The following is a 26,199-nucleotide window of genomic DNA, read 5'->3' on the forward strand; positions in this document are numbered from 1 at the left end:
TAGGCAAAACCTGAAACCTGAAGCTGCATCTTAAGCCCATTTCCTCTTGTTCTGCCTTCAGTGAAGATGGAGAACAGTGATCACTGAATAATAACCTTCTTTTCCTTAAGTCATCACACAGTTTTCCCTTTAACAAGACAAATAATTCCTACTTTTTTCACAGGTTTTAAAGAATTTCATCATCTTTATGGCTGTAAATAGTTGCATAGCTGATACATCCTTAATCTCTTTTAATCATTAAAGATCAATATCCCCATTAGAGAAGTCATCATTACTCCTAATGGAGAGGGTTAGGGACCACGTGACAAAGATGGGACTAAAAATTTAAAAAAATTAAAAATGTTGATTCCTGACCACTTGAGGAACTCTGGTTACACTACCTTACTGCCTAATTGATTCATTATGTTTGTTCAAACAACCACTACAGATAATGTTGATAATAGCATTGTTCCTTAACTAAAACATTCTTTGTTCTCGGCCACAGGCTTCTGTCTACAACTATCATATTGTAGTATGGTGTTCATATTGAAAGACCATTAATGTGTCTATGGGTCCCAGCCTGCAGACTTGAAATTACCCTGGTATGAAGATGTATCCTCTGCTATTATCACTGCCCACAGGTCCAAATGGAGACCATTTTTTTTAATCTTCCCCTTTACGTAAAAGAAAACCTACTTCACAGATTGCAAGCCTGATTTGTCCTTTCCCTTATGTATTCCAAATAATGCTTTTTCAGAGGAAATGTAATCATGCCTAGATGAGTTATCTGGGTGTTGACTCTGTGGCTACTCTTGCATTTTCTGAATTGTGAAAGGAATTTCATGCACCAGTAATTTCCCTAGGAATATGCCCCTAGCAATCACTCTATAGTTAAGTGAGTGCAAGTGGTTAGTGCCAGAAGGGAATAAAGCAGAGAATGGATCTTGTAGGGGTAATGGATTACTTCTGACTAGTCTCTATAACCCACTTTCCTGCCCTGCTTATCCTCTTTATGTTTGAAGAGGCAGCTTGAACCAAGAGAGGGATGCCACAGGATAGACTTGTGATTGTAGATAAGGCTAGATGGAAGCAGTGTGCCCTAGTGGGAAGAGCACAGGCCTGGGAGTCAGAGGACCTAAGTTCTAATCCTGGCTCTGCCAGTTGCCTTCTGTGTGATCTTGGGTGAATCATTTAACTTCTCTGTGCCTCAGTTTCCACAACTGTAAAATGGGGATTCAATACCTGTTCTCCCTCCTACTTGGACTGTGAGCCCCATGTGGGAGTAAGGATTGTGTCCAAGCTGATTGATTTGTATTCATCCTGGTGCTTAGAAAAGTGCTTATCACAGAGTAAGTGCTTAACAAATACCATAGAAAAAGGGCTAGGGATGGTAGTCAGTCCTTAATCAGTGCTAAAAATCGGGACAAGTCCAAGATTAGAAGTGGACATTCTAGTGAGGAGTCAGGTTTACAGTATGAAAGAACTCATCAACTTGGTCAAGCCTAAATGTTTAAGAAGCCTGGGATTTAATCTCCTTTACTAGAGATAACATTAGAAAGTTCATTATTTGCAACTAGAAATTCATGGAATGGGAATAAAGAAAATACAACTTTCATCAGAGCATTCATCTGCCTTTTCTTTGTCATGCAGCTCTTAATATGACAAATGCAACAGAGAGAGGTATTTTTTTTTATAAAACTATGTGTGCTGTGACTCTGGTGACTGTAATATTAATATTTGCAGTGGCCCTGTTCCCGGCATCAATCTCACTTGTTTGATGCCACTAACAGGTTTGATTGAGAACGATTTTCCGGGAAAGAATGTTACAGGGAAAAAATGTTGCATATAGCTGAAAAAAATCATATAACTTTTGTGGCCCAAAAGGCTGCTCTTGTGAGAATGCAATTTGCATGATTTAGGCTGCATGTTCTAAACATGGTGCCCAAGGATTCACCAAATCCATTTTCTGCTTTTTAATGCCCTGAGTTGAGCCCAGGATTAGGCAACTTCTCAAATCAGAAAGAGGTAGGTAGAACTAGAAGTTGAAATTTGGTTCAGATTTTAGTATGTGAGACTCTCCTTCAAAACTTGTTTACTTATGGAAGGGAAGTAAAGGCTTGTCTTTTTCTGTCCCCACCAAACTCAGGAACCATTGCCCCAATACCCTCTCTCACAGGAAAAAAAAAAGACAGCCCCCTTGAGCCTTCCCTTCCATCTGTGACCAGCAGAGTGGAAAAATAGTCTGGTTTATAGTTGTGAAGGACCCGAATAATAAAATTGCTCTAAAATCAACATAGCACTAAACAGGACAGTTTACATACAATAACATATGCTCCCTAGCCAAATGAAGTGGGGAGAAGGATGAAGTGAGGAGGAGGGGAGAAAGAAAAAGGTAAGAATGCAGCAGATGGGTGCAGAGTGAGAAATAGCTACATTTAGGGGCTTTGAATTTTTAGTGGCTGTAGCTGTTACAATCAAGTTTATTTTAATGCTGCAACTGTCAGAGTTTGGGGCTTGCCCTGACCAGGTGCACCTATCTTTTTCAGAAGCTGACCACAAACATTACAATGAAGCCATTTAAATCTCATTCCTTACACACTGAAAGGAAAATTCCATGTTTTGAACCTCCCCCCATCAAAAAAAAAATAAGAAACAGGTCCTCCAAAGCATGGAAAGCCTCCACCAATGACTCAACCGTAGTCCCAAGAGTTCTAGCTGCTAATGCAGTCCAAGGGATGTTAGGTTCAAAATATTTGACATTTAACTGGTTCCTCCGGAAATTGGGGATACATATATAGAACTATCAAATTTGTCTTTAGTGGAGGAGTTTTCACTGCAGACAAGCCTGAGAAGTGTCAGTTTCTGTAGATGTCTGAAGCTCTCTGCAAACGGAAGTTCCACTTGAGGCGCATATGGTGGTGAGCTCTGAACCGTCTTATGCACACTGCACACTGCACCACTGAGGAGACAGGGGTTCCGAGCCCTAGGAGCAAAGTAGGTCATTTATCAATGCTGATTCTGTTGCTATAGCACAGCAAAGGACAACCTTTCAGTGCACATGATGTGGAAGGGATGGTCAGTCTTCTATTAGTATTACTATCAGCCACAGGCTAACTGGTAGGAACCGTTATTAGTGTCTTTTTCGAATCCCAAAGGACTGCTGTAAATGATCTCTATTATTTAAAGAGGGTAGGAAGGGATCATGTTTATAGACTCCATTGAATTGTCCTCTCCCAAGCGCTTAGTGCAATATTCTACATACAGAAAGCACTCAATAAAAATCACTGATCGATTGATGGAAGAGAATATTTTAAAAATGAAGAGGCTAAGTGCATATTTTCACCCACAATCATTTCTTTGGGTTAAAGCTTCAAGCAGACCTTTAATTAACAGGTAACCAGGTGCCAAGCACAGGCAACACGAGTTGGTTGGCTGTTTGTTCATTCATTCATTCAATAGTATTTATTGAGCGCTTACTATGTGCAGAGCACTGTACTAAGCGCTTGGGATGAACAAGTCGGCAACAGATAGAGACAGTCCCTGCCGTTTGACGGGTTTACAGTCTAATCGCGGGAGACGGACAGACAAGAACAATGGCAATAAATAGAGTCAAGGGGAAGAACATCTCGTAAAAACAATGGCAACTAAATACAATCAAGGCGATGTACAATTCATTAACAAAATAAATAGGGTAACGAAAATATATACAGTTGAGCGGATGAGTACAGTGCTGTGGGGATGGGAAGGGAGAGGTGGAGGAGCAGAGGGAAAAGGGGAAAAAGAGGGTTTAGCTGCGGAGAGGTAAAGGGGGGATGGCAGAGGGAGTAGAGGGAGAAGAGGAGCTCAGTCTGGGAACGCCTCTTGGAGGAGGTGAGTTTTAAGTAAGGTTTTGAAGAGGGAAAGAGAATCAGTTTGGCGGAGGTGAGAAATAGCAGGGCGTTCCAGGACCGCGGGAGGACGTGACCCAGGGGTCGACGGCGGGATGGGTGAGACCGAGGGACGGTGAGGAGGTGGGCTGCAGAGGAGAGGAGCGTGTGGGGTGGGTGGTAGAAAGAGAGAAGGGAGAAGAGGTAGGAAGGGGCAAGGTGATGGAGAGCCTTGAAGCCTAGAGTGAGGAGTTTTTGTTTGGAGCGGAGGCTGATAGGCAACCACTGGAGTTGTTTAAGAAGGGGAGTGACATGCCCAGATTGTTTCTGCAGGAAGATGAGCCGGGCAGCGGAGTGAAGAATAGACTGGAGCGGGGCGAGAGAGGAGGAAGGGAGGTCAGAGAGAAGGCTGACACAGTAGTCTAGCCGGGATATAACGAGAGCCTGTAACAGTAAGGTAGCCGTCTGGGTGGAGAGGAAAGGGCGGATCTTGGCGATATTGTAGAGGTGAAACCGGCAGGTCTTGGTAACGGATAGGATGTGTGGGGTGAACGAGAGAGACGAGTCAAGGATGACACCGAGATTGCGGGCCTGAGAGACGGGAAGGATGGTCGTGCCATCCACGGTGATAGAGAAGTCTGGGAGAGGACCGGGTTTGGGAGGGAAGATGAGGAGCTCAGTCTTGCTCATGTTGAGTTTTAGGTGGCAGGCCGACATCCAGGTGGAGACGTCCTGGAGGCAGGAGGAGATGCGAGCCTGAAGGGAGGGGGAGAGGACGGGGCGGAGATGTAGATCTGCGTGTCATCTGCGTAGAGATGGTAGTCAAAGCCGTGAGAGTGAATGAGTTCACCGAGGGAGTGAGTGTAAATGGAGAACAGAAGAGGGCCAAGAACTGACCCTTGAGGAACTCCAACTTGGAGATTTGGGGAAGTGCTGTTTCCACTGAGTCCCTGGGAAGAAGGAGCAATCTGGTTCCCTGGGGTGATTGATTCATTCGATTGTATTTATTGAGTACTTTCTGTGTTCAGAGCACTGTATTAAGTGCTTGGGAGAGTACAATACAATAATAAACGGGCACATTCCCTGCTCTCAGTGAGCAGACCCTCTTCATGGCACACCTGCAGAACAAGTAGCTGTGCGAGCAGGAAAGCTCTCTGCTCCTTGAAGGTGATGTCTAGGTTAACAAGAGTCCTAGGAGGGAAATGCAATGACTCTGGTCCTCAGAAGTGGTTTGGGGGAGTCTCCCACCCCACCCAAGCCAGAGAAATGTTCTAGGGTGGGTGGCTTCAGATGGATGTTGCGGGATGATGCGGATGATGCGGAATGATGGAATGGGAAGGGGCAGAGAATATTTCCCCACTACAAGGTAGCCAAACGAAATAGTAGTAGTAATAAGACTACTACTACTAACATTTATGATGCGACATTATTGTGTCAATCAATGGTATTTATTGAGCACTTACTGTGTGCAGAGCACTGTATTAATCACTGGGAAAGAATTCACAGGTGGGAATTAATAATAATTATGGTATTTGTTAAGCGCTTACTATGTGCAGTGCACTGTTCTAAGCACTGGGGTAGATGCAGGGTAATCAGATTGTCCCACGTGGGGCTCACATTTTTTTTTTAATTCCCATTTTTACAGATGAGGTAACTGAGGTATAGAGAAGTTAAGTGACTTGCCCAAGGTCACACAGCAGACAAGTGGCAGATCTGGGATTAGAACCCACGACCTCTGACTCACAAGCCTGTGCTCTTTCCACTAAGCCATGCTGCTTCTCTGACATGCTCCCTATCTCTCAGGGGGCCATGTCTGAAGTGGGCCCTGCCCGAGAGGAAGGTACCTGAGAGAGAAAGTGAGCTCTATAGTGCCAGTATCCAATGGATGTGCTTAGCATAATACTTCTTGCTAGATTACAGGTTATTTGCAACACAAACAATCTTTCCTGGGGAGTTGGATGAAATTGACTGTTTTCAATAAAATGTATTCTAGATGTTCACGACTCCTGATAAGGGGTTCACTTGGTAACAGCAAAGGACCCATGTAAAAATCCATAGGAAGTGAGATAGCCTGTATTGGACAGCTGCAGAATTTTCACAAGAGCCGCATTATTCAATGACAACTAACGGGATTCAGCCCAAAGGCTGGTGTAGAACAACCATCACGAGGAATTCATTTTAAACTTGTTTTAAAATCCAATTGCACTCCAAAGGAAATGCAATCCATGTGTTTCTGATCTACCAGAGCAACTCATCTAAATATCATTGTTGAGGAGTCATTTGATGTTTGAAATAATTGAGGCTCTTAATGACCTTTGAAAACAACCCCATCTCTTTTTAGAAAAATCAAATGCTTTAAGTTAAACTGCACTTTGTATCTACTGGGTCCAAGAACAAATTGAGAAAGGAATTTCTTTGTAACTATAAAAGTGTTTTCCATTACTCTGTTGTTAATCTGATCTAGTGCTACTCTTCCATTTTACAGGTAGACTCACTATCACACATTCAACAATTTCCCCCACTTCCCAAATCCTGGGTTCCAGCCAGGAGACCATTATTTCTGTTTTGAAACAATGACCTCAACCTTAAGAAAATTTAATGTAAATTTTATCTTTGGGTAGACAGTGGTGATTGCCTATCAAAGGCACAAAAGACACCCAGAGCAGAGGGCGCCCTGTCTATGTCCTCCTCCTCATCCTCCCCCATCCCCAAGCCATCCTGCTTCCTCACATTGCAGAATTCCAGAATGAGGTTCCAAGGAGGTGTGCTTATAGGGAAGTACTTCAAGCCACAGGACAGTTGTCCTGGGGGTGGGGTCTGATCTTGTTCCTAAATCTCTCGGTTTGAATTACCCTGGGAGTCTTCTAGATTGTAAACACCTTCAGGTCAAGGATCATGCATTCTCCAAGCACTTAATTCAGTACTCTGCAAAAGGTAAGCACTCAATAAATATCATTTATTGATGTGTGGATGGATTAAGCAGCTCCTAGGATGCAGTTAATAATAATAATAATAATGTTGGTATTTGTTAAGCGCTTACTATGTGCCGAGCACTGTTCTAAGCGCTGGGGTAGACACAGGGGAATCAGGTTGTCCCACGTGGGGCTCACAGTCTTAATCCCCATTTTACAGATGAGGGAACTGAGGCACAGAGAAGTTAAGTGACTTGCCCACAGTCACACAGCCGACAAGTGGCAGAGCTGGGATTTGAACTCATGAGCCCTGACTCCAAAGCCCGTGCTCTTTCCACTGAGCCACGCTGCTTCTCTGTGGACAGTTCTTTGTGGACAGGGCAAAGAAAGTTTCAGCTAAAGAAATAGGATTTGCATTTGCTTCCTGGAAAGGGTGGGCATGGGCTTCAGGAAGACTGAATTCAGGGAGACAGTAGGGCATTTCACTGGGAATATGTCACTCTCCTACAAATTTAGGAAACTAGAGGAAGACAGATGAGGTGAACCAGAAGTATATAGCATATCAGGGCTCCTCATCTATATTTAACAGTCAAACTAACCAATGCAGTCTAAGAATGGATTGAGAATGTTCTCTCTTCTAGTACTTCAACTCTACAAAGCCCTATTTTAATAGAAACTGAAATTGTATGAACAGATAAAAAAGAGATGAGGGGGGAGTGAATCAAACTTTTTGAAGTACAATAAAGTTTCCATTTGGTTTAGGGCCAAACTACTTTATTTGATTAGAAGCAGTTCAGCTGTTTTTTGCCCAAATGCTTCCAACAAAATAGTTCCACATGCTATGGGACCAAAAGCAAATTGAAAGCAGGATCTGGCCTCTCGTGACACTTGTCTTGATAAATCTACTTCCTGAAGAAGCTCCTCACCACCCACTCTGTTAGAGTAATACTACAGTAGTGACAAAAAGAAACAGTTGCTGTCTATCCCAGAGACTGCAGAAATATTCCCCCTTAAGCCACTTGAGAGAACTGTCCTTGGAAGCTACCAGGAGGGGCTTCTTTGATCATTTTCCCCCTCAGAGAAGGAAGTTTATTCATGGCAAGACGGGGAGGAAGGTGAGAAATTGAGTGAGAAGATAAGAGGAAGACAAAAAGGGAAAGGAGAGTGAGAAAGAGAAAGATAAAAATGCTTTGGTTAGTATGCATTCGGTAATTACATTCCACCAAGACTTTAAAGGCAGCTGAAAAAAAATTGGAATTTTTGTAACTCAGATTTTATGTATAATTCAGAATTAAGTAAAACACCTAAATAATCCAAATTACACCACATGATGATGGTGTATTTGAGTCACTATTAAATGTACTTTCAAATCAGTAATCAATGGAACCAAACTGGTCAATTGCATGTTGGACATCATCATGAAGGGATATAAAATAGAACAAAAGTCATTGTTTTACCATGCTATAAAACCACAGTAGGCTCACACTTGCATTGCTGTGAGTGGTTTCAGGCACTGCATTTTTAGGAAGATCACAATAGAGCTGTTGAAAGTACAGGGATGGGCAACCAACATGACTACCTGAATAAAAAAGTTTCTGAAGGAGGATAGGCTAAAAAAGATTCAAACTCATCGGTCTGGAAAGATGAAGATGAAGAGGGGTTCTTATTGAAGTCTAAAAAATCATGAAATGTATAGCCAAGTAAGGATGAACATTTTTTTATGGCATCTGTTAAGCGCTTACTATGTGTTCAGCATTGTTCTAAGCCTTAGTGTAGATACAAGTTAATCAGGTCAGACAAAAATCCCTGTCCCACATGGGGCTCACAGTCTTTAGACTGTGAGCCCGTCATTGGGCAGGGATTGTCTCTATCTGTTGCCGAATTGTACATTCCAAGCATTTAGTACAGTGCTCTGCACATACTAAGCGCTCAATAAATACTATTGAATGAATGAATGAAAGAGGAGGGAGTACAGGATTTGAATCCCCATTTTACAGTTGAGGAAACTGAGGCACAGAGAAGTTAAGTGACTTACCTCAGATCACACAGCAAGAAATTGGCAGAGCCAGGACTCAGAACCCAGGTCCTTCTGTCTCCCAGGCCCATGCTCTTTCCTCTAGGCCACGCTGCTTCCCATGTGAAATTGTTGTTCAGTAAATCCCATAACATAAGGTCAAGGAGAGATCCAATGAAGTTTGAAAGTGGCAGACTCTAAACAATGAAACACTTTTTCACCCAGGGGGCTAAGTCTCCTCAGGGCAGGCAATATGTCTGCCAATTCTGTTGTATTGTACTCTCCCAAGCTCTCCATACAATGCTGTGCACACAGTAAGTGATCAATAAATACCACTGATTAATTGATTATGGAATTCATTACCTCAGAAAATTGTGCAGGACCAAGATATCAGTAGGTTCAAAGTGGGTTTGGAAAAATTTTCCAGTGAAAGGTCCATAAGGCGTTACGAGAGGGTAAGTTAAGAATGGTAGATGACACATACTTATCCAATAGTATGGATGTCAAGGAGGGTGACATTTAACACTGTTCCGCAAAGCATCTTGTTGCTACTGTTGGAGTTAGACTTCTAGACTGGATGGACCATTGATCTTACCCAGTAATGCAAATTCTTATATTCACCTGCTACACTTGCCTCTCTACATCCAAACGATACTTGACACCAAATAGCAGATGAAGATTATCATCAGTGAGGTGCTGGAACACAGTCATCCCAGCAGCTTTGAAACAGTTCTGCAGCTTCACTGGGCTGGGCATGTAAGGGGAATGCAGCAGTCAAGACGGGGTTGCTCTCTTTGAGCAAAAGCTTTAAAGAGATCATGATATCAAGAGGCAGGTTCAAAAACAGGCAAAGGTTCTGAAAACACCAGCACAGCAAGGGACTCTCTATAGGCACACAATGCTGAAAAGAGTGTCAGTCATGCAACAGTCTTCTCAGCCATAATCACATCTGTGAATAGGACCTGACCAACAGCAGGGTGGCCTAGTGAATAGAGCATGGGACTGGGAAGTCAGAAGGATTTGGGTTCTAATCTCAGTTCCACCACTTGTCTGCTATGTAGTCTTGGGCAAGTCACTTCACTTCTCTGGGCCTCAGTTACCTCATCTGTAAAATGAGGATTAAGACCGTGAGCTCCACGTGGGACAAGGATTGTTTCCAGCCCGATTAGCTTGTATCTACCCCAGCGGTTAGTACAGTGCCTGGCACATAATAAGCACTTAAATAAAAAATAAAATAAAAGTAGCATCATCTTCAAACAGGGACAGGTCTTATACATGGATATTTTCTGGGGAAACCTCAGCCCATAATTATGGCATGCAGCATTCCCAAATAATACAGCTTTTCATAAATGAGAATATTATTGAGCTAAATTAATGTATTAAGTATAATCTAAATGCTCACCAAACCCATTAAGTTAAAAACATGAAATAGGATCAGAAGATTTTAAAGGAATATGTCAGTGATGTAAGTTCTGTGATTCATCTCCTGCTATATCATGGGAAATGTTTATTAATTTTTTATGGCATTTGATAAGTGCTTATTATGTGTCAAGCATGGTTCTAAGTGCTGGGGTCAGTACAAGTTAATCACGTCAGTCACACTCAGTGTCCCACACGGGGCTCACAGTCCAAATTGGAAGGGGAACAGGTATCTAATCCCCATTTTACAGATGAAGCAATTGAGGCACTGAGAAGTTAAGTAACTTGCCCAAGTCAAACATCAAGCAATTGCCAGAGCTGGAATTAGAATCCAGGTCCTCTGACTCCCAGGCCAGTGCTGTTTTCATTAGGCTATGCTGCTTCCCAATGACTTTTATGGAAGTAATTGTAGTTCAGTACATATATTCAGTACAATCTAGGCAGTATTTCTAAACATTTCTAATGGGGACATAGTCATACTCCATCACACGGCACTACAAGAAAGAATAAATGCTCTTCACAAATGATCATTTTAATTGAAATTTAAAATAGAGTTTACAGCCTTGGTGCTGTTCTGCAGGATAAACATGACCATTTCCATATGGTTCATCATTATTCTTGAACACTTTCAAGGATGATAGGTTTTTAGAGGGGAATTAATGGATTAATTGGCCACATCATGATGATGATGATGATGGCATTTATTAAGTGCTCACTATGAGTCAAGCACTGTACTAAGCAACGGGATAGTTACAAGAAAAACACATTGGATACTGTTCCTCTCCCACAGTGGGTTCACAGACCAACAGGGAAGGGAAAAAAGGATAAAATACTCATTTTACAGATGAGGAAACTGAGGCACAGAGAAGTTAAGTAACTTGCCCAAGATTACACAGCAGGCAACTGTGAACAGAAGCGTGCATACTAATTGTAGGATAAGGAAAATATCAGGAATGATTAATTGGTTGATTTTACCAAAGCAAGATCTTTCTTTCCAAAGTTCAAAGCAGTTTTGTGGGAAGCAAGCTGCTCTTCATCCTATCATATAGATCACAAGTATTTCAGTATGCTTCATATCTTAAAATAGCTTCAGGATAATTCAGGTTAGGGAGTGTTGCATCAATCCATCAATAAGTGGTATTTTTTGAGCACTTTCTGTGTGCAGAACTATTTACGAAGTACTTGGGAGAGTACAGTACAACAGAGTTGGTAGACAAGATTCCTGCCCACAGAAAGCTTACAGAATAGAACCATGGAATCCTAGAACTGGTAGAACCTTGCAAGATCATCTACAGGACAGGTAGTGGCTCTTCTTCCTTTAAAGATGAGGAATGGATCTAGTCCAACTAAGATAGCCTGTTTCTGTGGCTGAACAATCTAACAGTCAAGAGTGCTAATCTTGTTCATTACCAAATTCTCTTTGCTGCTGTAATTTAAGTCAGAGTATTGCTAAGTGCTGAAGACATTTAAAGCCTGATAAAATCCAAAATTTAGGATACTCTATAAAGACTGGAATTTTACATCACCTTTGCTTGAGAATTTGACTCTCATTGCTGGTCACGCCTCACATAAATGGCACGGCACCTTACCCCATGCAAACCAGAAGCCTCTCACCTGACATGCTTGGAAATATGTAGAGTATTAGAGTATTCGTCCAACAGTGCTATGGGGCACTCCATATACATGACAGGGACAAATTAGGATGACCAAGGGTTTCTCTGAATCCACTCAGGGCCAAGAGTTTCAATATTTAGGTGGATCCTTTAAAGTTATTTTCCAGACCAGACTGGAGTCCATGAAGCTTACTTTTCAATCATTTTGAAAGGGATAAAGAGGTGAAAAAAAGTCTCTTTACAGTACATTATTGCTATATTCCTGTCTAATGTGTATTGCTGAAGAGCTGAAACTTTGAATGGTGTATAATCTTTATGTCTTTCATAATATATGTTTATGGCTAGTTTTGGCATGAAATACATTTCCTTATTCACTTCCTTAGGAAGGCAATCTGAACACATTACCCCTCTATGTCCTTGAATCTGGCTCTTGTTCTGTATATAGAAGTAAGCATTTGTACTACCCAGGTTTTTATAGTTACACAGGATATAAGCTATCTATTTACATTTTACTTCTCGTTATTATGGCCTTACATATTTATAGGGCCTATTTATAGGGTTCCAAAGCTGTATCCATGTGATATGAAATCACTTCATAGTTGAGAAATACCTCTGCTAGTTGGCACACTGACATGCATTCATCCAAGCAAGGATGCAAAGTGTTCTAATATCTGTGGACATGGAACTCTCCAGAATTATGTGACTTTAAAGTCTTAAAGTGAAGCAATATAATTAAAAAATATGCAGGCAATGGAGGGACTTCCAATCCCTTTCCCTAAAACTAAAAATGACAGCATTATATCTGGAGATATTGACTGATTTTGTATAGATTTCACTTGGAAAATTGTTATGACAATATAGGCTTTCTGAGAGTTGTTGAGCATTTTACAGGGCCTTGAGAGATCATCTTGTCCAGGACCAAATTTCACTGAAACCATGCAAGAGATATCATTTTAAACACCTTCTGAGATGGACAGTACATAAGCTCCCCAAATAGATTGCAAGCTCTTAAGAGGGCAGGGATCATGTCTACCAACTCTCCCAAATGTTTAGTACAGTGCTTGGCACTCAGTAAGTGTTCTATAAATACCACTGACTGATCGTAGCCTTCCTGAGCTGCCTGTAACTATCATCTCTATGCAGATGACACACAAATCTACATCTCTGCCCCTGTCCTCTCCCCCTCCCTTTAGGCTCATATCTCCTCCTGCCTCCAGGACGTCTCTACCTGGATGTCTGCCCGCCACCTAAAACTCAACATGTCCAAAACTGAGCTCCTTATCTTCCCTCCCAAGCCCTGTCCTCTTCCTGACTTCCCTTTCACCGTGGATGGTACGACCATCCTTCCCATCTCTCAAGCACGCAACCGTGGTGTTATCCTTGACTCAGCTCTCTCATTCACCCCACACACCCAATCCATCACCAAGACCTACTGATCTCACCTTTATAATATCGCCAAGATCCACCCTTTCCTCTCCACCCAAACGGCTATCTTACTGGTACAGGCTCTCATAATAACCTGACTGGATTATTGTGTCAGCCTTCTCTCTGATCTCCTTTCCTCCTGTCTCTCCCTGCTCCAGTCTATTCTTCATTCTGCTGCCCGGCTCATCTTCTTGCAGAAACAGTCTGGGCATGTCACTCCCCTTCTTAAAAACCTCAAGTGGTTGCCTGTCAACCTCCACACGAAACAAAAACTTCTCACTCTAGGCTTCAGTGCTCTCCATCACCTTGCCCCCTCCTACCTCTCCTCCCTTCTCTCTTTCTACTGCCCACCCTGTAGGCTCCACTCCTCTGCCACCCACCTCCTCACCGTCCCTGTTCTCGCCTATCCCGCCGTCGACCCCTGGCCCGCGTCCTCCCGCTGTCCTGGAATGCCCTCCCTCCTCACCAAACTAACTAACTAACTCTCTTCCCCTCTTCAAAGCCCTATTGAGAGCTCACGTCCTCCAAGAGGCCTTCCCAGATTGAGCTTCCCCTTTTTCCTCTGCTCCCTCTGCTGCCTCTCTACCACCCCCTTCACCTCCCCTCAGCTAAGCCCCATTTCCCCCCCTTTCCCTCTGCTCCTCCCCCCTCCTTTCCCCTCCCCTCAGCACTGTGCTTGTCTGCTCATTTGTATAGATTTTTATTACCTTATTTATTTTGTTAATGAGATGTACATCCCCTTGATTCTATTTATTGCTATTGTTTTTGTTTGTCTGTCTGTCTCCCCCAATTAGACTGTAAGCCCGTCAATGGGCAGGGATTGTCTCTATCTGTTGCCGAATTGTACATTCCAAGCGCTTAGTACAGTGCTCTGCACATAGTAAGCGCTCAATAAATGCTATTGAATGAATGAATCAAGATGTCCTTCTTGTGCTCAACCAACTTCCCTTGCTGCAATTTAAGCCCATTTCCTCTTCTTCTGCTTTCCAGGGGGATGGAGAACACCTGGATAGTAGCTTCCTATAAAAATCTCTATACTGAGCCAGACAGCTCACAGAACTTTTCAAAGACACCACTCCTATTTCTACCAGTATGTATCACTCATTACCAGTGTTGCCAACTGCTGAGAATTATTTTTACAAATGGCATAAGTAAAAATTACTGCCTTGGAAAATGTTTTACTGACAGATCAAAAACACCGAAGAACAAGCATTCTGGGTCTGGGGGATGATCACATTCATAACAAACTATACAAATATTTTGCAGCATCTTTCACTTTAAAAAGGAGGTGGCAAGGTGGCTAAGTATCAGTCAGTTAGTGGTATTTAGTTGGCACTTCTTGAATGCAGAGCCCTGTATTAAGCCTTTGGAAAAGTATAACAGAAGCAAATTGCATGTTTCCTGCCCTCAGGAAGCTCCTAATTTAATGGGTAAGGCAAACAAAAATAACATAGAGGAAGCAGGAGGAAGAACAAAATCAATAGTAGTGTGAATTTGTTGGGATGAACTAACCAAATTTACACATACACATACACACACATACACCTGAGAATAGGATTAAATACAGTAAGGATGACTGTTGGATTGACATGTCTAAGTTGTTCTGAATTAATCAGGGAAAGCTTCTTGGGGGAGGTGGAATTTAAGGAGGACTTTGAAGATGGGGTTATCTTTGGTCTTGCAGATTTTGGTTGGAATGGGAGAAAGTTCCAGGCCAGGGAGGACAGCCTGAGAAAATATTCATTCATTCATTCATTCATTCAATAGTATTTATTGAGCGCTTACTATGTGCAGAGCACTGTACTAAGCGCTTGGGATGAACAAGTCGGCAACAGATAGAGACAGTCCCTGCCGTTTGACGGGCTTACAGTCTAATCGGGGGAGACGGACAGACAAGAACAATGGCACTAAACAGCATCAAGGGGAAGAACATCTCGTAAAAACAATGGCAACTAAATAGAATCGAGGCGATGTACAATTCATTAACAAAATAAATAGGGTAACGAAAATATATACAGTTGAGCGGACGGGTACAGTGCTGTGGGGATGGGAAGGGAGAGGTGGAGGAGCAGAGGGAAAAGGGGAAAATGAGGCTTTAGCTGTGGAGAGGTAAAGGGGGGATGGCAGAGGGAGTAGAGGGGGAAGAGGAGCTCAGTCTGGGAAGGCCTCTTGGAGGAGGTGATTTTTAAGTAAGGTTTTGAAGAGGGAAAGAGAATCAGTTTGGCGGAGGTGAGGAGGGAGGGAGTTCCAGGACCGCGGGAGGACGTGACCCAGGGGTCGACGGCGGGATAGGCGAGACCGAGGGACGGCGAGGAGGTGGGCTGCAGAGGAGCAGAGCGTGCGGGGTGGGCGGTAGAAAGAGAGAAGGGAGGAGAGGTAGGAAGGGGCAAGGTGATGGAGAGCCTTGAAGCCTAGAGTGAGGAGTTTTTGTTTGGAGCGGAGGTCGATAGGCAACCACTGGAGTTGTTTAAGAAGGGGAGTGACATGCCCAGATCGTTTCTGCAGGAAGATGAGCCGGGCAGCGGAGTGAAGAATAGACCGGAGCGGGGCGAGAGAGGAGGAAGGGAGGTCAGAGAGAAGGCTGACACAGTAGTCTAGCCGGGATATAACGAGAGCCCGTAATAGTAAGGTAGCCGTTTGGGTGGAGAGGAAAGGGCGGATCTTGGCGATATTGTAGAGGTGAAACCGGCAGGTCTTGGTAACGGATAGGATGTGTGGGGTGAACGAGAGGGACGAGTCAAGGATGACACCGAGATTGCGGGCCTGCGGGACGGGAAGGATGGTCGTGCCATCCACGGTGATGGAGAAGGCTGGGAGCGGACCGGGCTTGGGAGGGAAGATGAGGAGCTCAGTCTTGCTCATGTTGAGTTTTAGGTGGCGGGCCGACATCCAGGTGGAGACGTCCCGGAGGCAGGAGGAGATGCGAGCCTGAAGGGAGGGGGAGAGGACAGGGGCGGAGATGTAGATCTGCGTGTCATCTGCGTAGAGATGGTAGTCAAAGCCGTGAGAGCGGATGAGTTCACCGAGGGAGTGAGTGTAAATGGAGAACAGAAGAGGGCCAAGAACTGACCCTTGAGGAACTCCAACAGTTAAAGGATGGGAGGGGGAGGAGGCTCCAGCGTAGGAGACCGAGAATGATCGGCCAGAGAGGTAAGAGGAGAACCAGGAGAGGACAGAGTCCGTGAAGCCAAGGTGAGATAAGGTATGGAGGAGGAGGGGATGGTCGACAGTGTCAAAGGCAGCAGAGAGATCAAGGAGGATCAGAATGGAGTAGGAGCCATTGGATTTGGCAAGAAGGAGGTCATGGGTGACCTTAGAGAGAGCAGTCTCGGTAGAGTGGAGGGGACGGAAGCCAGATTGGAGGGGGTCTAGGAGAGAATGGGAGTTAAGGAATTCTAGGCATCGATTGTAGACGACTCGTTCTAAGATTTTGGAAAGGAAGGGTAGTAGGGAGATAGGACGATAACTGGAGGGGGAAGTGGGGTCAAGAGCGGGTTTTTTTAGGATGGGGGAGACGTGGGCGTGTTTGAAGGCAGAGGGGAAGGAGCCCTTGGAGATTGAGTGGTTAAAAATAGAAGTTAAGGAAGGGAGGAGGGCAGGGTCGATGGTTTTAAGAAGGTGAGAGGGAATGGGGTCCGAGGCGCAGGTGGAGGGGGTGGCACTTGCGAGGAGGGAGGAGATCTCCTCTGAGGATACTGCAGGGAAGGATGGGAAAGTAGGGGAGGGGGTTGTTGGGGGGGAGGGGAGAGGCGAAGGGGTGACTTTGGGGAGCTCAGACCTGATCGTGTTGATTTTCGTGAGGAAATAGGTGGCCAGATCATTAGGGGTGAGAGATGGGGGAGGGGGAGGAACAGGGGGCCTAAGGAGAGAGTTAAAGGTCCGGAACAATCGGCGGGGGTGACGGGCATGGGTGTCGATGAGGGAGGAGAAGAAGCTTTGCCTGGCGGAGGAGAGGGCAGAGTTAAGGCAGGAAAGGATAAATTTGAAGTGTGTGAGGTCGGCTTGGTGCTTGGACTTTCGCCAGCAGCGCTCAGCAGCTCGAGCATAGGAGCGTAGGAGGCGGACGGAGGAGGTGATCCAGGGCTGTGGGTTAGTGGAGCGAGAGCGGCGGAGGGAAAGGGGGGCGAGAGAGTCGAGATGAGTAGAGAGGGTGGAGTTGAGAGCGGAGACCCGATCGTCGAGAGTGGGAAGAGAGGACAGGGCGGCAAGGTGAGGCGAGATGCTATTGGAAAGACGGATGGGATCGAGAGAGCGGAGGTCTCTGTGGGGCAGTAGTGTCAGGAGCCTCAAGAGTGGGGTACAATTAGAAGGTGAGTTTAGGAAGAATAAAGAGCATGAGTTGGTGAATTTGAGTCAAAGAGAGTGGGTAGATAATACCGGAAAAGCTGGTGGTGATTGGAATGAGTGGTCAGATGTTTTGCTTGATTTAGAGGGAACTGGGTAGTCCCTGGAGTTTTTTGATGAATGGAAAGATACACTGAGCAACTTTTCAGGAAAATGATTCGGGTAGCAGGGTGAAGTATAGATTAAATGGGGAGGCAAAGAAACAGGTTTTCATCTCAAGGGTGAAAGATATACCAGGATGTGTGTTTCTGAGAGGAGTAATCCAAGGGACTATCAGAGTGGAAATGGTCCCTCATTTGCCTGCTTGGGTTCAGGGAAATGCAAGGTGGAACCCTTGAAGGAAGAGCTGGTCCTTGCTTGATACAGCCCTGCAAATAATATTCCATCAAAAGACAACCCAAAATTCTACCCAGCCAGAAAAATAGGTATATTAGCACCATCCTCTGTACCATATTTCCACCTCCCTTGACCAGTCACCTCCTTTTGCCCTCACTATCACCTAACAGAACAAAAGCAACTACCTGGTGCCAAATCATTCATTTTCTATTAGAATGAAACCCAAAGATGGGGGGACGGGGCTTGGTTCATAGTGAGCTCCGGCCAAGGTTTAATTTACACCAGCTGTTTGCCATACTTATGAACATTAAATCATCACACCCCAACAGTGTCAAACAGAGGAAAAGAGGAAAGAGACTTTACAGCTCAGGATGATGAGAGGATACTTAGAGGGATAAAACACCAAAGGGAGAAAACAATATACTTGCTCTGGCCAGAGGTAATTGGTCCATGTCAGGTGTTCAGTTGGGTCTAGGAGATATGACATCAAAGGAGGCTATGCAGCCTCACATTGTATGGGACTTGGTAGATGCCCTTGGGGCCCAGTAGATGCCCCTGGGGCCCGATGTTGCATTACAGAAGGGACACAGCAGGAGGGAGACTGGCAAAATGGTGTGGGAAAGAACACCATCTGGCCTTCCCTTCCCTCTCCCCCCTCCAACAGCACAGCTTCGGGATCCAGAGCAGGAGTGTTCCAGGTTGGCTTGGAGTGCCTCAGGCTGACACCTGCTCTCCACAGTAGGTAGAATTGTTGAGGGGGTGGCCAGGTGAGGTGGTAAGGGCAGTTATGCTGGGGCATTTCTTGACTCAGGCCATCATCTGGTGTGACATGGTGGCAGCAATGGGTCAGGCTGTGCATGGTGGCCAGCTGGCTCTATGTTTCAGCAGTATCCTGCTGATGCACACAGGATTCCTTCTGCCACTACCCTGGTATAGTTGTCACCCACATTTACAAACCTCCAAATATTTTTACATGATTTATGGGTGCAATGACTTTTAGCTTGATGTTATGGCCCCAGCTAATTGCTGCATGGTAATCTCTCTGCCATCCATTTTCCACCTAGCAAAAACCTGTGGGAGCCAAGAATTCTGTCGTTGATGTTCATTGACTATTTTCCAGGGGCTTGTTGATTCTGATACTGCCTAGCCATGTGATGCTAAGTGTGGCAGACAAGTTGCATCGTTCCAACTGCTCAAGGAGGCAGTTGTGCTCTCTATAGTCGGTCAGGAACACACAGCCACTTAGAGAGCTGGACACTAAATCATTCTGTCGTCCTTCAATTTGATCTGAAAACTGATTCCATGTTGGCACCGTACCCTGACAGTCTCCCAGAGAACATACTGGTCTTGATTCCATTTTCAACGTTTTCCATGAATGACTGGGTAGTGTGCTTCTCTGGGAGCAGAGTTTCCACAATGGCATTCAGCTCTAATTAATGATTAAATCTCTTAATATGACAGACTTCTTGGGTGCAGATGAATACCTAAACATGGTCTTCCTCAGGCTCATTGTTAGTACATGTTGATTTGCTAATTCCATAAAACGGCTCACGATCAATTCCATGTCTTGCATTCATTCTGATTTGGCTCTGAAAGCATACAATGATGAGGCCAAACTGAATACCAAACATTATAATAAGGGCCTGAGCAATGACAAGTATAGCAGAAGCATTACTTTCCTGCTCTTTCATCAAATCCTTCTAATGTGTCCCAGTATCAAGTTAACTCATACTTTATAACTAGCTGTCCTTCATTTTGGGGGATGATACTAAGGGTGAAATCCTATCCATGGGCGCAGTTGTGACTGAAAAGACCCATGGGTCACTGACTCTCTGTTGCTCATTGTGTGCACATAAACACATTTCCTCACTGTGCTGATGGGTTTGCCTCATACAGGGTCTGACTGTTTATGACCTTTATCTTGGTATCCCAGTCACTGCAAAACCTCCACTGGAGGAGGCTTTGCTCTAGACTATAAGCTTGTTGTGGGCAAGGAATGTGTCTGCATATTGTTATATTGTACTCTCCCAAGTGCTTGGTACAGTGCTCTGCACAGTAAGCATTCAATAAATGTGACTGAATGAATCAGGAGAGCAATTCCTCTCCCATATGCTCTTAAGCTAATCTTTCTGCTGTGATTCCCCCTCAGTAGTAAGAACAGTACGTAAGTGTGGTGTTTGTTGAGTTGGAAGTTTCCCAGCAGAACAGAAGGATGTTTGGACTTCAGTTTCCAGGTTTCTCATTGCTTCTCCAAGCAGTGAAACATAAAATAGATTGAACAGGTCTGGGTCTACCATTCCACCTTGCTTTATACCAATGGTGAAGGGAAAAGGGTCAGATAAGGCACCTTTGACTCTGACTTGAGTCGATTGCCTTTGAGAATCCTCAGGATCATGGTGAGTTTTTTGAGCAACGAACTTTGCTCATCAGTTGCAAGAACCCCAGTCCAATGCTTTTGAAACATCTACAGAAACAATGTAGAAAAGAGAAGCAGTGTGGTCTAGTGGAAAGAGCACAGGCCTCAGAGTCAATGGACCTGGGTTCTAATCCTGGATCTGCCACTTGTCTACTGTGTGACCTTGGGCAAGTTGCTTAACTTCTCTGTGCCTCAGTTCCTTAATTTTCAAAATGGGGATTCAATACTTGTTCTCCTTCCTACTTAGACTGTGAGCCCCATGTGGGACCTGATTATCTTGTATCTACCCCAGCGCTTAGCACAGTGCTTAACACATAGTAAGGACTTAACAAGTACCACAATTATTACTATCATAGAGGTTTTGGCATTGCTCCTTGCACTTTTCCTATATCTATCATGTTGCAAAGCTCCTATCTGCTATACTGCTTTTGGCCAGAAGACATATCATGATTGTCAGCCTCTCAAGGGCAGGAACAGTGTCTTGTACTTTTGTTTTATGGTCCCAAAGCATGATAATAATAATAATGTTGGTATTTGTTAAGTGCTTACTATGTGCAGAGCACTGTTCTAAGCACTGGGGTAGATATAGGGTAATCAGGTTGTCCCATTTGAGGCTCACAGTCTTAATCTCCATTTTACAGATGAGGTAACTGAGGCACAGAGAAGTTAAGTGACTTGCCCACAGTCACACAGCTGACAAGTGGCAGAGTTGGGATTCGAACCCATGACCTCTGACTCCCAAGCCCAGGCTCTTTCCACTGAGCCACGCTGCTTCTCTATCTACTACAGTGCTCTGCACACAGAAGATCAATAAGAAAACAGTGTGGCTTAGTGGAAAGAACCCAGACCAGGGAGTCAGAGAACATGGGTTCTAATCCCTACTCTGCTACTTGCCTGTTGTGTGACCCTGGGCAAGTCACTAACTTCTCAGTGCCTCAGTTACCTCATTGGCAAAATGGGGGATTAAGACTGTAAAAAAACTGTGTCCAACCTGATTATCTTGTTACCCCAGTGCTTAGTACAGCACCTGGCACATAGTAAACACTTCACAAATACCATTAACAAGTATAAATACTGATGATTATTATTCAGGTAGGGCATGTGGATATAGTCTTTAGAAGCATGTCCAGAGGATTGTGGATAGAATCTTGCTGGCAATGAAAAGTATTGATATGTTCTCTAAGTTTCTATAACCAATTCTCTCAACTACTTAGCACTGGGCTAAGAGGTTGGAAGAGTACCCTAGAAATAGAGGACATGGTCCCTGCCCTCCAGAAAATTGCAATCCTAGTAGATGGTGATTATGCTGGTGTTTCTTCAGTCAATTCATTGAGTGCTTACTGTATGCATCCCATTGTATTAGGTATTATGGAGAATTCTATAGAGATAACAGTGCTCCATTCAGAAGGACCTTGTTCAGATGTATGAGGATTTGGTCACCTCCTTGCTCATAGGTTACTGCAGAATTGCCATACTCAGACATCGTGTTCACATACACGTTCACACCTTGACTCACCAGACAGCTTATCTGGTTTCTTGACCAGGTCCATCAGCATCACGTATGTGCAAGTTCAGTGGCAAGCGTGGCTCCGTGGAAAGAGCCCAGGTTTGGGAGTCAGAGGTCATGGGTTCTAATCCCGGCTCTGCCACTTGTCAGCTGTGTGACTGTGGGCAAGTCACTTAACTTCTCTGTGCCTCAGTTACCTCATCTGTAAAACGGGGATTAAGTGTGAGCCTCACGTGGGACGAACTGATTACCCTGTATCTACCCCAGTGCTTAGAACAGTGCTCTGCACATAGTAAGCGCTCAACAAATACCAACAGTATTATTATATCACAAACAATCAGATCCTGACACAGAGATGGTTCATCGGCATTGATTCTATGTTCATCTTAACACAGACTTGTAGGGTGGGTTATGTGAGGTCATGATAGTAAACTGCTATTTGGAGAGCTATCATAGCATAACTAAAAGGAGGAGGCGGAGAGGAAAACTTTAAAGATGCAAGGAAGCAGAGTCTCAGATACTGTGGCACAATTCCTGAGTGGTAGGAAATCAGCCTCGCGCAGTGTAATCAAGCAATTATGAAAATCACGAAAACAAGAGGCCAAACCAAATATGTGCCAGGCTCTGTAAACAGCAAGCACATCAGCTGAGCAGGGGGCATTCTTTGTTCATGGTTAGAACACTTGGTCTGATCCTGATCCTTTTAGGCACGAGTTGACATTTAAGGAATACCTGAGTCTGATGAACAATGAGCAGGGTCCAGAAGCATTTAAATAAGATTCAGGCATCCTATGCTTTTCCTTCAACCCCAACTCCAAACTGAGGTTTGTACCAGTGTCTACCCAACCAGTCCCATAATAGTCATTGGATTACACCCACACTGGGATAAATTTCACTGAAACAGGCTTCACTGTTGAACACAAAGGGCAAGTAATTAAAACTAAATGCCTATACAAACAATAGGATGCATGGGTATAAGGGAATTGAATTCAGGCATTTCATAGAATATCAGGCAACTTTTGGAACAATAAATAGCTAATCTTTCTTATTTTCTGGTAGTGTTTAGTATTTTAAAAGAGCCTACCAAACACCTGAGCTTGGCTTTAAACTTTGCCTTTACACACAGGAATACACACATTAAAGATTCCAAATATTCCTCCTGGTTTCCCCAAATCCCTGGATTAAAACCTGTCCTCAGGCTCCCTCTGCTTCAGCTGCATCCATAGTCTCTGAGCTGGGATATTTTTAGCCCTCCCCATCATGAAGTTGGGGCTGAGAGAAAAGAAATGGACATGAAAAGATATCCCTGGGGCCCTTTGGATCTAAAATGGAGCCAAAGTATCCCACTAACTCTCAGTTTCTGAGAACCATCTCCCAAAATAGGTGCAGTCTGGATCATTTCAGGCTTTCCCATGTTTTCTGCAGAAATGGACGCCAATTATATTTGTGAAAGGCAAGAGAACCAAGTACTGTTGATAAGAATACATCACCCCAAAACAACAAGCCAAGTTTTAACCATCTCTTTCACTCCTTGAGCAGGATGGCTGGGTTCACATTTTTCAGTGTATAGTTTTAGGTTTTCCTGATGAAAGTTCTGTGACCACCACATGTTTTCTAGTTGTTCAAATGCCACCCTCTACCCACTTCCCAGATTTTTCTTTAACTAACTGAATTCCCCCTTTCTCTTCAAAGAAAACACTGTGTGTGCATGTAGCCCCTTTTCATGCCAATGCACTTTTCTCCTTTGCTTGCCCATATTGCAAATGCAAATCTCCATTATGTATTTGTTCCATGTTTATGTACATAAATGTCTTTAATATCTGTCCACAACAGTGTTTTTACTTAGATTGTAAGCTTCTAGGTGACTTCTGGGATGGTGTCCATTTCATTCTCTTTATACGGTGTCCAGTACAGCACACTCTGCTAAATCAAGGATTGAGGAAAATGACTGAGGGATTATTGAAGGCAAGTCAGTCAGTTTTCCAGATTGCCTAACTTGTCCCCAACCTCTTAAATCCACTGTTTTGTGTTCTTTTCCAGTCCCAAAGTGTTTTCTTAGGGATCCCCGAAGATATAGCAGCAAAAGGCCTAGTTTCTCGGCCAAGAGTATAATGGCTAATTAATAAATTTCTATTCCTTATGGACCTGAATAAATCAATATGCTTCCATGACCCAAACTTTGGCCTTCTACATATCCCTCCTGCTCCATTCTTCCCTACCCCACAACAGTACATAGTCCAACCAGGGACAAGTCAAATGAACTGAGAGCTGAGGGAGTTCTCTCTTCTCTCCATTCTTCCCCCAGAAAAAAGGGTGGTGGGTGTCAAGAGGCCTTGATACCCCAGAGATGAATGCTTCTAATCCCACTCACAAGAAGGGATAAGGAGCAGAGAATCAGGACTATGTGAGGAGCCCAAAAATTCCTAGGAATGATAATGATGGTATTTGTTATGTGCTAAGCACTGTTCTAAGCGCTGGGGGGATACAAGGTGATCAAGTTGTCCCACGTGGGGCTCCCAGTCTTTATCCCCATTTTACAGATGAGATAGCTGAGGCACAGAGAAGTTAAGTGACTTGCCCAAAATCACACAGCTGACAAGTGGCAGAGCTGGGATTAGAACCCACGACCTCTGACTCCCAAGCCCGGGCTCCTTCTCCTAAGCCATGCTGCTTCTCTAGGAATAAGCCCTTCATCTTTCTATAAAGGGCTTGAAAAAGGATAAGTAGTAGAAATAGAATTTATGGAACACCCTCTGGATGCCATGCACTGTACTAAGTGCTTGGAAAGAACAAAACAAGCAAGCAATACATTTTGTGGCAATAAGGAGCTGACACTAACAAGAGAGATAGACCTAAAGATAATCCTGAAAATGATATGTCTGCCAGCTTAACTCCCATATCTGAAAAAATGACTGGAACATATAATCAAAATATGTCATGGTGAGCAACTGTTCTGATTCCTGTGAGAAAGGCAAGGACAGACAGTTTTAAATTAAAGTTAAAGGAACTAAGGCTAAGCCTAGGGTGAGGATGGGGACTCATATTCTGGACATTTTTAAAAGCAAATGTTGGAAATATTTTTCTGGGATGGCTGAAATCAATGGTATCCACTGGGATTTTCAAGGATGCCTTACACAGTTGCCTGAAAAAGAAAGGAGGATTACAAATAGGTATGTATGTGATGTGTGCATAATTCACATATTCCTTACCTACACCAACAGATTTTGCAATTTCAAGTTTTAATTTACTAACTCACTTCAATGTTATTTGTTCCTAACTTTTGCATTTATATCATCCCCCAACCAAATCCACTAGACACAAGCCTCAGAAATAGTGAGGGGAGACAGAGATGTTCATGGAAGGCCTGAATGTCAGAGTTTGAAGTATGATGATTTATTTAGCTGTTGGGCCAAAGTAGGAGGGAAGACCTAAACTTCTCAAGATTTTTTTTACCATAGGTTTAGAGAGAAAGAGAGAGAGAGAGAGAGAGAGAGAGAGAGATGGGACTGATGAAATAAGAATCTGTTTAAAGTAGGGTTGTTTTTTTTTAAATGCACATGCTGTAAATTTCTGACAATTAGTTTCACTCGGTGGTGGGTGATTGGTTTCAACTTCCTTTCCATTTGGTATTAAGTGTATCAACAAAAGTAGTTGGGAGAGAAGAAGAGTCTAGACAGAATGAATGTATTGTTGAAAATAATTTAGTCACAAACTTGGAATGTATAACTTTTCCAGCATGTAGTTTTTCTAATAAAATTAGAATCCTACTGTTCTACTGTCATATATTCTCTCCAGAAATACTAGCTGATTGTAGGGGTTCATATGACTCCTAATGAGACTTGGACTTATATAATCGGGTTGAAAGTCTCTGAAACAATGCAAAATATGTATGAGGATTGGGGGTTGATAATAATTGTGGTATTTGTTAAGGGCTTACTATGCGCCAAACATTCATTCATTCATTCAATCATATTTATTGAGTGCTTACTGTGTGCAAAGCATGGTACTAAGCATTTGGAAGAGTACACAGTATTTAGCAACAGAGGAGCTACAAGATAATTAGGTCAGACGCAGACTCTTTCTCACATGGGGTTTACAATGCCTCAACTTTCAACATTTACAAATGATTTGCCCCTCCCTGCCCCTTCTCTTAAAAGAAACACCCCTATTTATCACATCTGGTTTACCAATATCTGGTCACTTACTTCAAGCAGGACATTGCTATTAAGATATATTTGGTTCAAGCAGTGGCACATCATTTGAAAACCTAGCTACTTTCTACCCAGCCTCATGGGGTGATCCTCATGTTAGAGCTGGGGATTTAGTCTGGACTTCTGGATTTTGCAGAAAACCCCCACCGCTTTGTTT

The 26,199-nt window shown here is 43.7% G+C and overlaps 1 protein-coding gene across 1 annotated transcript in view; it reads left to right on the forward strand.

Moving 5' to 3' along the window:
* The window catches only part of MUSK (muscle associated receptor tyrosine kinase), a 108,079-nt gene that overhangs the window by 28,346 nt on the left and 53,534 nt on the right, over positions 1 to 26,199 (forward strand). The window lies entirely within an intron of this gene.

This window comes from Ornithorhynchus anatinus, chromosome X5, assembly GCF_004115215.2.
Source record: "Ornithorhynchus anatinus isolate Pmale09 chromosome X5, mOrnAna1.pri.v4, whole genome shotgun sequence".
Taxonomy (NCBI): Eukaryota; Metazoa; Chordata; class Mammalia; order Monotremata; family Ornithorhynchidae; genus Ornithorhynchus; species Ornithorhynchus anatinus.